At 41.8% G+C, this 12,760-nt stretch overlaps 1 protein-coding gene across 5 annotated transcripts in view; it reads right to left on the reverse strand.

Moving 5' to 3' along the window:
- Positions 1–11,444, reverse strand: part of SYTL5 (synaptotagmin like 5) — an 82,007-nt gene extending 70,563 nt beyond the window's left edge. For 4 of the 5 annotated variants that reach the window (XM_064706771.1, XM_064706765.1, XM_064706754.1 and 1 more), the window contains exon 1: positions 10,863–11,444. The gene's annotated coding sequence lies outside the window, so the exon portion shown is untranslated. Of the gene's footprint in view, positions 1–8,005; positions 8,050–10,862 lie in introns of those variants that run through there. The other variant, XM_064706746.1, reaches the window with a different exon arrangement.
- Between the last annotated feature and the right edge of the window lie 1,316 nt (positions 11,445–12,760).

Raw genomic sequence — 12,760 nt, forward strand, 5'->3', positions numbered from 1 at the left:
TGCATGGGAAGCATCCAGTCCACAGCCCAGGGCAGAGGTGTTCCCATGACACAGTGAGGGACACAAGTCTGCACATGAGAGGAAGAGAAACAAGAGGTTTGGAGATGGTGTGGGCCAAGGATATCTTGCCCACATGTGAACAAAATCTGATTTCCCAGACTAGAATCTCCCTGGGATTCTTGGCAGATAAAGGATAGGCTGGCTCTGTCTAATCACTGAGATGATCTCACATGTGGGATGTTCTCCTCAATTGTTTGTGAAGTGAGTAAGCCAGGACACTCAAAAATTATTCTGTTTAAATAAAAAAAAAAAAATAAAAAGCTTAATTACTTATACACAGTCCAAATGTTTGGGAACAGGGATGTCCTACCCACAAAGGCAAAAGGAGAGGCACAATTAGATTTCCAGGTCTCTAGGTGTGGACTAAAATTGGTTTAATAAATGAATTCATTGCCCCTAGATGTACTAAGTACTGTTACAAACTGAAGATTACTCATGGTCTGCTGAGGAGACAAAGGGAAGATATGATTGAATATGAAGTATATGAATGCTTTTAGATACTGGAACATTCCCTCCAGCCTGCAGAAGGAAGATTAGCTGGCCACTTTGACACAGATTACTCAGACTTCTCATTTTCCTGCTGCCACAGAATTGGGTATGGAGGATTTAGACTGTCAGATTCAACAAAATTCTGGGGGATACATGATACTTCATTTTATATGTGCTCACATATATAATATCCCATGAAACCAGTCTCAAAATCCATGCACCAATTTACCTACTCTGACATAATTTTTTTATTGAGCTCTGAAATTTTCATCACCTTTTCATATATTCTTCTGCTGTAGCAGACAAAGCTCACTACAATTAATTTAAAGGCATTTAAAGGCAAATTTAGCATTATTTGGCTCTCTCCAACTCTTCAGTTGGATTGTGTCTCCTCAGTAATGTATTACAGAGATTTCTAAAATAAAAGTTCCATCTATACAAGTAATTTTCATGAATGTTATTATAAAACCTCCAAATTCTTGGGAAGTTTCTTGAATGCTTTTGTTCTGTGATATTTTGTCATGCAAATTATCAGTTCACCTCTGCTCATGAGAACTCCTAGAGCCATGGAAAAATATGGAGAGGGATAAACCTCTAAGAGGAGCAGCAGGCTGGTACAAAGATGAAATATGTGTAAAACACAGCAAATCTCTCAACTTCTCTCTGCTTCTGCTTGCAGCCAGCACAGGGAGAACCCCATCTCCTGGTCCAAGAGGTTATGCCAAGGAAAAACAGGGGTTTAATGAATGAATAAATGAATTGCTTTACTTTGTCATAGGTGTACACAATTTCCATTTTCACAAATTCATACACAAGTCTTAGGACAGGGACTTCAGACTTAAAAGGATAGGAAACATTTTCTGTCAGGGAACATTTTTTTGCAGATGTTGTTAAAATTTTTCTGGTTAAAACCATATTTTAAGCTTGTGGAGGAAGGCATAGCTCATACAAGTTCAGTAAGTCTTGCAAAAACTACCAAGTACATGAAAACAAACTTCCCAATGGTCAAATTCAGGAAATTTTGGAAGAATGTGGAGAAAAAAACCTCAAAAATTAAACAAAAACCAACCATAAGCACAAAATAAAATAAATACAAACAAAAAATTATACTATGTGCTCAAGGTATTGGGCAACTTGATCTATAAGAATTGCTGGTTATGCCACTTACAATGCGTCCAAAAGAGTCAATTCCATCTGTTCTCACTCTTAACAGAAGGGAGATTCTTGCAAGGCTTCTATAACCATCTTTGTCATCCCTTAAACAAAGAAATTCAAACTTCTGGGACAGTTGAGACTACTTGCTTAGTTAGCAGAAGGAACACTACACACCAAAACAATTCCTTTGATGACTTTCTCATCTAAACCAATACTGGAAATGGTGCAAAAGTTAATTAAACTGTAGATTGAGAGAACAAGGCACTGAAAGCTAAGACCAATATCCTGGGGTATCAGAACAGAGACATCTCAGTTTGGGAGGTTTCACAGAATTTAAAAAGCTTTGATTTTTGGACTATCAGATCTATTACTTGCAACAGTCCAGGCACAAATTTAACTAAGGAAGCACAGGGGCACTGGTTTCATTTAGGTTTTGATTTATGGACAGTTGTGGGAAGGAAAAAGAAAGTATTCCTTGGTATTTGCTCCATTCTATCTGTACTTTCTGGCATAATGTAAATGCTCTTATGTTTTGGTGTCAGAAAGCAAGAAAAACTGCACTAGCACAGGTCATGAAATGTATCACAGTTAATGGTTGTGAGCCTTAAACACTATTTTGCTGTTTTCCACTTGGATGACTTCTCTCCCTTTTTTTTTTTTTTCCGTTTTGTCACAGCTTCTCTCACCCTCACCCTACTTGAGGCACATAAATAATTAAAGTTATTTAATGTGGGGAAGGTGTAACAGTAGTCAGTGGCAAAGTCATTCTGTCTTTAGTGCTCCACGGGAATAAAAGATTGAAGAGCAATTGTGCCAGGGGTTGGAAAAGGGACTCTGAGGGTGAAATAATTAGACCTGTGAAAAACTATCTGGTTTTGCTGGAGCTCAAAGCTATTATTTCCTTCGTGTTTCAGCCATTGTGACTGCAGCAATCATTCTGTTCACACTCAGTCTAGACTACTCAAGCCAATCCAGTTTAGATGTTTTTCCAATGCAGAACCGCCACAAACCTAGGAAAGCCTAATTTGATTGTCAAGGTTGACATTAAAATCTGTCCCTGTGAAAATGCACATCTCAGTTTTGGGTTTTCATTAAAGATTGAGAACTACCAGCCTCCAGTTCTGCTTCCAGCCTCCAGCAGATTTCTAGATGTGCAGGGGTTCCCACATATATGTCCATGTGTGAGGGAATGAACCATTTAAATTCATGTCTGGAAGGACACTAAAAGGACTCTCCCTACCCATTGTGTCAGACAGAATTGCCTGACAATTGAGAAAAATTGCCTGACAATGAGAAAAAAGGTCCCAGTTTGAACTGCTTTAAATACAGAATCCAACCTGTAATATAAACCGATCATCTCTGCTGAAGAAACTGAATTGTCATTATTTTGTTCAGTTGGCTGCAGCTCCATTTTCAGTTTCCCTCAAACCCAACATTTTAATGCAAGGTTGTGTTACAGCTGTTGGAGAAAAACCAAAAGGTCTCAGGTAGCCAGGGCACTGCAGCAACACCAGCACAGCCCCTGAGCAGATTAAGGCATACTCTTCCTCTGGTGGGATCACTGGGCACGTTTTCATCCAAAAAGCACAATTTGTAGAATTTATATTTCTATCTAAATAATCCAAAACATCTCAAGTACCACACAGCATTTCATTAGGACACCATCATGACTATGCTGACCTTCTATTGACATTTTATTTTATGCCAGAGCTCAAAAACACAATGGGAGAAGTCAACCTCTGCTGCTGAGGATTGTATACTGCAGGGCACAAAACCCACAGATGGAAAGCCAAAATTGTGCTGTACCATACTGTGTATTTATCAAATCAATATCCTCAGATTCCCTCAGGTATTAACTGGAGATGAAGATTTAATAAGCTGGGTGGGTCAATGCAATGGGATCTTGTAAATAGCAACAGTTCTGTGATAATGTAATACTATGGTCAGAGTCTCTTAATTTATGGATGTAGACATTTTATAGTATAAAAAGTAATTACATTTGGCTAATCCAAAAACATTTGCTTGACTTGTGAATGACCAATTGAAAGAATCTAATTTTTAGATTGCTGCGCAGTTGGCCTGTTTTTGCTCTATCCATAGGCACGGGTAAACAAAATATATCAAACCACAGGGAATACATTTCCATGTTAGAGGTACTTTCTACTGCTATTTTTAGGTACTCTTTCAAAAGAGCAAGTTTCTGTCTATGCTTTTAAAATGAACCACAAACTGATCAGTTATACAAGGTCCTTCAAAACTCAACAGAAACCCACTGGGAGCAAAGACACTCTTCCTAAACCACAAACACAGGTTGCTAATTGTCACTGCCCTCCTGTTTAGTCTTGGAACTAGATATTTTGTTATGAGAATTACTGATTAAATAACAAAAATCTTGCATTCCTGGCTGTGTGAGGCTGCCACATGATGATACATTATTCTATCCCTCTTGCCATTCCTCTGTTCCTTGAATGTCACAGTGAAAACCTTCAACCTGCTCTCATTCCCTCCCTGTTAATAAAAGTCAGAATTTCAAAAGGGGATTGTTGAGAATGCCAAAACCAAACTCAGTTTGAAAAAAGTGCAAGTTTATACATGATGTGTGGTCTGCTGCCATGGAGAATCAGCAGAATTGCATCAAATCAGAAGACAAGAGTATCAAAAAAGACTTGGAGTACTTTTAGCTTTTTGAGCCTTGGGCAATCAAAACCACATGTGCTACACACAGCATGTAAAATTAACTATTCCACCATAATCCCCTTGTGCAATTAAAGTGCTCTCATTTTTGCTGAACTCATGGGGTTTTCATAGTTGAGATCAGCTGTTCATGTGCTGGGGATACACACTGACTCACCCCAAACAAACCTGCAATCATCCATGACATGCTGTCTGGTGGCTGCTTTTGGTATCAAACCAAATATGATATTCCACTTATTTAAAGTTCAGAAACAGTTATTGCTGTTAAACATTACTTTTTCATGGAGAAAGGTCAGAAGAAAAAAGCATTATTTGTGATGTTGCTATGCATTGTAAGGTGGCCCACTGCAGACACAGTGACCTTCTGAATCAGTTTACAGTATGTTTAAAATTAATTTAATGAAATTATTCTGCTTTAGTAACAGAACTGGCTCAGATCAATCCCATCAGAAACCAATATGTGAATGAGTGCAGAGGCTCAATGACTGAAATCCAGAACTTCCATGATCTCAGCAGGCACAGGAATGGCACAGAAGACACACTGCATTGCTCAGAGGGAAAATTTTTATAGGTCAATGGTCCAAGACCTCACCAAGCCTGATTCTGAATTCTTAACTGCTTTTGCTCCCAGACACAGTCTTTTCACATTTGGAAACATGGTGTGGCAAACTAATATGAAAATGTTTTCACAAAATTAATCAGAAGTGAGTTCATCATTTCAGTTCAAATACAAGGACTCTAACATTAATTATTTAGACACTTAATTGAGAATGTGCACTTTGAAATTAGCCTACCACAAATCATGTTGATGTGTTCCTGCTCTCTTCCACAATAAAAGTGAAATGTCACTGGCAAGGTCATGGTTTAAAGTGAGTTCATGGCAAACAGCAAATTCCTGCAAAGTTGGAGGTTGTCTCAAAAAAGGTTCATAAGAAAAAACTTGATCAAGAGGGAATTGTACTTCATCATGGATGTTATCATTTAAATAAATTAGTTATAGATTCTCACAGTCTTGACCAAAACAAACCCTGCTGAAGCAGATTCAGGAATAAGAGGAAATCCAAAGAAATATTATTTCTAGTGCCCAATGCTGACAGGCCAGATGAGGGGAGAATGCCTGGTTAAATGAATAAACTCCATTCAGGTGCTGCATCTTCATCTAGGAAAGCCAAAGCCAAACAAGCACTCCCTAAAGGCAGCACAGGGTTTACAAACACACAATTCCCACCCCTCTTCCAGGGCACTCCTCACTTTCCCTCACCAGCCAGGTGACACTTGTGTTTGCACAGCTTTCTCAAACTTCTCCACCTTTCTTTGCTGCCATCATTCCCCAACAGAGACAAAATACCCAGGAGGTACAACCTTCTCCCTTATTCATTCTCAGTCTTACCTAATAAATCGTTATTCTTGAGTGCATTAATCGCTGTTCTCCTCCTAACTGCTTCCTACTCATCCATATTGTTCTGACAGTGGGGGTTTCAAAGCTAGACAGAGTTGAGAACTACATTCCCATTAAAAACTCATTTTTTCTCCTCTAAAACTTCACATTAATAGCAACAATAAAGAGAGCTCTAACCTGGATAAAGATGCCAACAGCTAATAGACATTTTCACTACTGTAGCATCTGAATTTTAAAATATTTAAAAGGTTTAAAATGCATCTGTAGAATGAAGGAATAGAACTGCTCCTTGAGAGACAAATATACTTGCACTTATACTCCAGAGCATGACTAGAGTCAAGGAAGCTCTTTTAGAGTTGGCAACTGTGAAAAACATTACAGAAAAAAGAGCTAGTTTAGAAAACACTGTAAGGAAAAGTGGTTTCTGCAAAACAACATTGGTTTTTGTTGTATTTTTTTTACTATTAATCTTCAGTGCAAAACTCTAATATATTTCAAACCTACAGGCTTCAAGAACACTCACTTGCTTCATATTTCTGTCTTCTGGATGACTTTAGACAGGATTAAGACTCTCCATTTCCCACACAAATCTCATGTTCCTGGCTGTTGGTGTTAACACACTCCATGATGCAGTGGTGCCATTGCTGCACTAATGCCTACAGTGAATGGGTGCTAATTCCTAGAACATATCTTTATTTAATTGAACATTTATTTAACTGAGGCCTTCCAAAATTGCATGTGTGTATAAACACCTGTTAATCTTGGCATTATTAGCCTACTTATTTTCTTCATGTTGTGAGAATGGGAATTTGCATCCTTATTTCCTCCACTTTTCTCTTCTCTGACTCACCAGGGATTTTGTGCAAAGATTCAGGAAAATGAATGAGGTTTCAGAACCAATAATAAGTAGAACTCTTCCTGAGACTGAGCATCTCTCAAGCTCTGCAATGGCTGCAGAAGTGGGGAGGCAAGTTCAGATTCAAAGCACATAAAACTGCTCAAAAACCCATCAGCTGTCATGCAGCAACAGCAAGCGAAAAATATCATCTCCAAGTGACAAATAGTTTGCTCTCAAACACCAGTTTTTCCCAGATATTCAATAGCAGAACCCTTAGAAACAATGTTCCCATGGTCAAAGACTTGCTTCCATGTTATTCAGGTAACACTTGCAAGTTTTTTATCATATACATTAAAAAAACCCAAAAACCCCAAACCCAAACATCTCCTCCAAGCTCCACTCCTGTTCAAGCCCTGGGAACACAATGGTGCTGTTCACAATTCCTACATTGTCTCCACCTCGGTATATATTTTATAAATTATATAAAATCTTGGAGACCCCCATCCTGTGAAATGTGTCTCCCACCTGTGGATGCTACCTACAGAGCCTGCCAGGCACAGCTTGTGGGGTGAAAGGTGGCAGAGTGATCCAAAAATCCCTGGGGCCCCAGGTCAGAGACACGATTGTGTCCAGCTGCATGCAGATCACAAGTCAGCCCCACACAGAATGCAACCACTCCTCAAAAGCACAGGCTGTGGTGGAAGATAATCCCTCACACACCAAAAAAAAAAAAAAAATTATATGTCAACAATGAGGGATGCCCCAGGTAATTTAAGTGTTCTAGAGGTATGGTAAAGTGAAGGTGCAGAGCAACACCCTTCAAAAATAAATAAAATGCTTATTTAAGGAGCTTCCTCTTAATACTCATTTGTGGAATATAGTTCAAACCACAACGGAATTTTGTTTCATTTCTGATTCCATTTCTGTTCCTAAGCAATACAAAAAGCATACCAAGGGAAAAGTTACAAAGCAAATAAAAAGGTCTAGATTAGAGTAATTGAATACAGAAATTTCAGTGCAGGCAAAGAAAGATTAAAAAAAAAAAAAAACAGACAAATTCAGTTCTCAAGCAATTGATTCTGCCCTGAAGCTGTGCTCCAGCATATGGAAAGCCCCACAAAACAGAGTCACTCAGTCACACCTAGGACAGACTGAGACATGAGTTTAAAACAGATTTTTTTTTTTTTTTTAACAGCAGACCCAGGGTGTTTGGAACAGAAAGAATGCAGGAAGCTTTATTGTTATATAGTGTATATATATATATTTTTTTTACCTATTCCTTCAATATAAAGAGTTGAGAAAAATTACTGTGAAATTCAAAGAAATACACACATAAGAGCTTCCTGTGCCTACCAAAAGTTACCCCCTACCTACCACTCTTGGAACAAAATCCATGCTGGTCTTCAAGGTCTATTCTTCCCACTGTGCTTGCCTATTCTGCTTTCCTGTGTTTCCAGGCTCTGGAGGAAGAGCCCCACGAGTGTGCTCATCCCTGCTACCAACAGTTTGATTATAAGGCAGAGTAAATGTGGGAAGGCAAAGGGCAATAAAACTCTGGAAGCAGTGCTCAGTCACAGCACAGTCCTGCACTGCAGATGTCTTCAGCCATCATTCTAGCAAACAGATTCCCTCCTCCCTCCGGCCCACAAGAGCAAATGTCTCACTAAGAGATGGTAGTTAATCACCAGATATGAAATTTATCTCTCTTGATAAGGAGAGATAAATTTCATATCTGGTGATTAACTACACCAGATATGAAATTGAGCATTATGTAATACAGACATGTTTTGCAGACAGGCAAACAACTGGGTGACTACACCATGACACTGGAAATTGTTCAGTAAGATCCTTCATGCCTACTGTCTTTCCACTGTAAAAAATACATCTACAACCCAAAATTTAGATAGAATTTTGGTTAAATATTTCTTCATCCCTAAAGAACTTAAGATTTCAACTACCATAAAAAAGTCAAACATGCTACTATTTCTTAAGGGTAAACATAGTGCTGAAGGCTGCTCAGAAATGTTATCTTGTTAAATATCTTCCAATGTTTAAACACCTTGATAGTGTCTGGGAATTGTACCCACACCTGAGCCTTACAAACCACATTCCTCAAAGCTTACTCAGATCTATGAATAGCAACTCTCACCTTCCGTAATGGCTTAGATGGAAAACAGAAACAAGGAGACCCCTGGATCTAATTGCACTTGGGGAATAATTTATATTAAAGATACACAGAAAAATGTCTAGTGAAAGTCTAACCATTGATGTCACAGAAACACAGAATGGCTTGGGTTGAAAGGGACCTAAAAGTTCATCCAGTTCCATCCCACCTGCCACAGGCAGAGGCAGATCCCACTGGATCAGGTAACTCAAAGCCCCACCCACCCTTCAACACTTCCAGGAATGGGTCATTCACAGTTTCTCTGGCAATCTGCTCCAGTACCTCACCAAGTTTATGGTAAAGAATTTCTTCCTAATATTCAATCTAAATCAACCCTCCTTCAGATTAAAGGCATTACCCCTATCATTGTATTTTCTTGTCAAAAGTCCCCCTGCAGCTTTCCTGTAGCCCCCTTTAGGTACTGAAGTGTGCTACAAAGACCCCCCAGAGCCTTCTCCAGGCTGAACAACCCCAGCCCTCTCAGCCTGCCCTTATATCAGAGGTGATCCAGCCCCCTGATTATCTTTGTGGTCCCCTCTGAACTCCAGCAGGTTCACTTTCTTTCCATGCTGGGGGCCCCAGAGCTGGATGCAGCACTGCAGGTGGGATCTCACCAGAGCAGAGGGGCAAAATCCCCTCCCTGGAGCTGCTGCCCCCACTGCTGATAGGGCCCAGGACACATTTGGCTTTGTGGGATGCAAGGGCACATGGCCAGGTCATCATCCACCAACACCCTCAAGTTCTCCTCAGGGCTGCTGTCAGTATTATTGAGGCCTTTTACATCCAGGAAGTTGGGAAGCAAAGGAAAGAGAATGCATGGAGAGAGTGCTCTCAGAGATGATGGAGTTTTCCTGATTATATACCTAATGAAGGCAATAAGGGCTCATTACGATCACTTGTTCTGGCTTCCCCTACATAGAGCCCATAATATTTTCCCATACTAAGTCTTGCTAGAAATAAACCTGCCTTTAGAAAAACCATCCCTGATTTAGTTTTTTAGTGATGAAAACATCTAAGAACTTATTAGTCTAATGAATGTTTTTATTTTAAAAAACTTCCCTCCCTGCCTAGTTCCAAGATGTTCAAATTTCCAGCACAGGCTGTTCTTAAACCCTTTTTTTCTTCAGTAAGGAGGCCATTCCTCACCCCAACCTTTTTAGGCAAGAATCCAAACACTTCTTCCTTTTGGATACACCAAAAAACAACATATGCTCCAAGCATCTCTTCTGCAGGGGTCTTTAAAAGGCTTAATGGGCTGCACCTTGGACAAATCTCCCAGCTGAAGTGCACACAGCAAAACAGTAACACCTGTGCACTTCAGGAGTAATTGTCCCACCTGCTCTATCATCTCAGATTCACTGAAAGGGCTATTTCCCTGGAAGTGACATTAAATGTTTCCTGCCAAGGCTTTCCAAAAATCACTAACTCTGCGGTGCAGTATCCCTTACTGTTCCCTTGCTGTGACTCCCCACTTGGAATACTGAAATGAGTGGTGGGAGCTGCATTCAGTAGCTATCAAGTATCCAAAACTACTGTGTAACTGGTTCTCAGCCTCTGCAATTTATTATTTTCTTTGTATAGCCATAAAATAAAATTGAAGTTATACATTATTGTATTTAAGAATAAGTGAATTTACTTTTTAAAGGAAGAAAAATAGAGGCAGCACACGGCAAGAGCCGATCTTCACCTGGACACCCAGAGCCCCTCACCTGCTCAGCGGCGCAGAGAACAACTGCGTGCCCGTTCCTGATCATCCCTCCCACGGCACAACAACCCCAGACGGCAAGACCTGCCTCCTGGGGTTTTCACATTGTAGAAAGCATTGCTAAAAAATAAAACCCCAACCAAATATGCAGGCATGCCCTATCAGGTTATTAGCACCGAAGTACCCGGTCCCCGCAGGAGGAGCCCGACCAGCGCAGCCCCAGCGGGAGGGTCCCCATCGGTACGTGCCGCAGGCTCCCTCCTCGGGCTCTGCTCTCGGAGTAAAGAAAAGGGAAAAAAAGAGAACTAAACAAAAACACCCCCCTCAAACCAGTTGCTAATATGAATGAAGGACTCACCGGGAACCTCGCAGGAGAGGAAAGTCACGTACGAGCAGCACCATCGCTGAGGGCTGCTGCTGCCAACTCGGCAGCGGGGCTGGCAGGTGGAGTCCCTGTGCCGCGGGCTCGGCTCCTGGCTCGGAACCTGCAGCCAGCGCCGACAGCCCCGCACTCCGGCGGGCCACAGCCGGCTCTCAGCGACCCCGCGGGTGCAGCCCTGCCACGGCCACCCTGTCTCCCTTCCCCGCCCGCCGCACGGCTCCTTCCGCAGCCCGGGGCTCCGGGGTTGCCTCCAGCCCAGCCGGAGCTGCCTCCGCCTCGTCCCCCTGCACCTCTCCCGCTGCCGATCCCGCCCCGCGGCCGCGCTCCCGCAGCGCCTCTCGCCGGCTGGGAGCAGGGCAGGGATGGGGGAGCCGGGCCGGGATGAGGGAGCTGGGGCTGGGCTGCGGGAGCCGGGGCTGGGCTGCGGGAGCCAGGCAGGGATGCGGGAGCCGGGGCCGCCGTCCCGACCTGCCCGGAGCGGGGCGGAGCAGCCGGAGCGGAGCCGAGCGGGAGCGCCTCACAAGCGCACCTCTTCTTCCTTGTCCTCCTTCTCCTTTGTCCTCCCTTCTCTTCCTTCTCCCCTCTCCTTCTCCCCTCTCCTCCTTCCCCTCTCCCTTCCCGCTCCCCTTCACCGCCCTCCCCGGGTGCCACCCCCGTCCCATGCAGCGGGGACAGTGCGGACCCCGGTCACGTCACCCCATCTTTCCCGGGCTGGGAAGGGCGCGGATCCCTTCAGTATCTCCCAGTTTTCAGGGGAGGTTTGGTAGTGTGGAACTGGCAACTCAAGGGGTAATTCTGTGATTTCTCAGAAAGGGTTTGGAAAGGGAAAAAACCACGGTGTTTACTTTATGGTTTTATGGTTTTTCAACCTTTATTCAACAACAGGTGTATCTGCACTGGGTGAGGGAAGCATCCACAAGGTAAAATTGTATTTCAGAATATAAGAAAAGGCACTTGTCATAGCTGTCCTCCTTACACCCATAGGCAGCACTCATTAAGCTTTATGACCATCACTTCCAATGGTTCAAGAGAGCTGGATTTATCAAACAGCTACAAGTATTACAAAATATTACAAAATTCAAAAGCAACAGAGTGAAAACTGCATCTCGATTCATCCAGATGAATTGAGTGATTCATTCGCCCTCAGGTACCAGAAGAGCTCATATAGCAGGCACCTAAGAAAGATAAGGAAACCAATTTAGCACTTACATGCACTTCCTTACAAGTTAAAATACTATTCTGCAGCTGGTGGAATAAACAAAGATATGCCACATGAAAATAGTTGAGCCTTTCTTATTCATAGCTGTGAAATTACATCACTTTCAAAAAATTCTGATGCATACAACCAGAATCTCCTGCTCGGCTTTCACATAAAAAATTTAGCATGAAATCTGCTGTTTATGTACAACAGCAATGTAATGTTACTCATTACCCTCAAACTATTTTTTTAAAAAATTGCTGGGTTTGTGTTACTTCAAATAATGCATGTGTTGCAAAAAAATTATTATTGGGAGGTACAATTTTTACTTGGCTAGTATATAAACACAGCGCCTTTGAAGGATAATTTGAGTTTGCTACATGTTATACTCACAGCATTGTTTTTTGACTTGTTCAGGCAAAGCTATTGAAGGGACTTGCTCTAAATTAAATGCTCAGGTACATCCTCTGCCTGCAATTACTAGAATAACACATTGCTCTCTATAACAGTGTGAATCATTATCTAAAAAGCACCCAAGTGAATATATTCTGTAATGCATGATTGAATTGAAAGTATTAAAACAACCACTCCAGATTCACGTGGGGTTTTTTACAGTTTCATTTTATAAATGTAGTTTGGGGGGCTGGAGAAAGGAAGGGTTGGCAGCTGTTTGCAC

This window comes from Zonotrichia leucophrys, chromosome 1 (genome assembly GCF_028769735.1).
Source record: "Zonotrichia leucophrys gambelii isolate GWCS_2022_RI chromosome 1, RI_Zleu_2.0, whole genome shotgun sequence".
Classification (NCBI taxonomy): domain Eukaryota; kingdom Metazoa; phylum Chordata; class Aves; order Passeriformes; family Passerellidae; genus Zonotrichia; species Zonotrichia leucophrys.